This window comes from Mus musculus, chromosome X (genome assembly GCF_000001635.26).
Source record: "Mus musculus strain C57BL/6J chromosome X, GRCm38.p6 C57BL/6J".
NCBI lineage: Eukaryota > Metazoa > Chordata > Mammalia > Rodentia > Muridae > Mus > Mus musculus.
The window spans coordinates 39,111,784-39,113,677 of NC_000086.7; the positions used below are offsets into that span (position 1 = coordinate 39,111,784).

At 42.3% G+C, this 1,894-nt stretch overlaps 1 pseudogene; it reads right to left on the bottom strand.

Annotated features, from left to right (window-relative positions):
• Gm16423 (predicted gene 16423) lies at window positions 1,178–1,894 on the bottom strand (annotated as a pseudogene).

The window sequence follows — 1,894 nt, forward strand, 5'->3', positions numbered from 1 at the left end:
GGATATTGCTGAATATACATTTGAGTTCAAGAGGATGCTTACAGCAGGTGACAGTTAACACAGAAACCTCAAACTGGTTAAGATACAGAGAATAGGAGACTATGGAGTGTTGAGCCCTAAATGGGGTATACATCAGTATGCTCTTCCCTACAAGGCCAACGGATCATTATGTATGTGGGAGCAGAGAGATTGTAAGAGGCAGCAATGGTGTCACACATCAAGGAAATTGTTTTTTCCCCAAGACATACAGGGAAGTTGGACATGTGATCTCACAGTGACTGTGACAGCATGCATAAGCTCAAGCCAGATAAAAATCACAGCATGGAGGGAGGTGTGCACAGAATCCCACATTGAGGTAAGGTATTTCATAACTTCTGGGGGACTGAGGGAGATTCATTTTTCTTTAATTATGGGGGTCCTGGTAGGCTGACCATGTGCTAGAACAGATTTCACTCCCAAGAATAGTCAGGCAACACAAATTCGACCCAGAGGGTGGGGAACACTTGAAGTTGGATGAGAGGGGAGAGTAGAGATGGGGGATATGAGAGAAATTGGAGGACAAGGTTAAATATGATAAAAATATATCATACTAATTCTTAAAGAACTTATCAAATATTAAAAATAAGAATAAGATCACTTAAAATGTCATTTTATACCTTCCCCTCTGATCTTCTTTTTGCTAGGTGTACACTTTTTAAAAACTGATCTCAAGTTAGTGTTCAGGCAAATCCTGGATGCTTTAACACTTCAATCCACTTCCATGGAGACTAAAGCCTTCATATATCAAGTTGGGGAGAAAAAAAAAAAAAGAAGGCCATAATGGCTGACCATTAAAAAAAAGTATTAAGGCAAAAGATTTGGAAAAAGTCAAAGTATTTAATTTACATGGAAGCAATGCTGTCATCTCTTTGGTGTAGAGTCAGGGTGAACACTTGGCTATCTGCCTCTAAGGAGTGGAGGTGGCTTTTGTGAGGATGCAGGACTTCCTATAGCCATATATCTCATTGATACTCAGACTGACTATTAAACAAACAAAACAAAACACATGAAAAACAATGTACAAGCAAAGTCCTCAGCCATATTGTAGATCTTTTGGGGATGCTTGCTACAACTGACTACTGTTTTACCATTCCAGTTTTAAAATCCCAAGTCAAAAGCACCAAAAGAAAATAAAATGATACACCACAGCATCTCTTTGATGTCACTCATGATTTCCCTCTTGACTGTGCTTGTGAGGCTTTAGCCACAGTCAGTCAGGATCTTCATGAGGTGTATGTCAGGTCCTACCCAGCCAAGTCCAGACAAAGGATGGTGTGAGGGAGACCTAGCTCTCATAGATGTATACAGTGTTGGTGACTCTATCTCTGGAGTTCATCACAATGCCAATGGTATGACCAGAGGCATACAGGGACAGCACAGCCTGGATGACTATGTACATAATTAGGGTATTGAAGGGCTCAAATATAATCTGGGTCATCCTTACACAGTTGGCCATGAGGTCTAGTGGGGCTCCATGAACTGCACAGGGTACTCCTCAGAAGTCACACACAACTTGGTATAAAGGCATGGAGCTAGATCTTCTTCATAATGTTCCAGTTGGACAATACCATGATCAATAGAGTACTTCAGGGTTAGCATGCTTCTCTTACTCTGGGCCTCATTATGCATGTAGGCGTTCTTCTGGCCCAAGTTCAACCTCATGTCCTGATGCCTAGGGTGGCCCATGATGTGGGAGAAGATGGCCTGGGCAATGTTGTTACCTCTGAATCCAGCTTTGCACATGCTAGTACTGTTGTCAACAAGAATCACAGCAATATCATCATCTGTGGTGAACTGGTGGCAGGTGTGGGCAGGAGACAGAGGAGGTGCAAGAGGCCTGTGTTAGCAGGTGGAC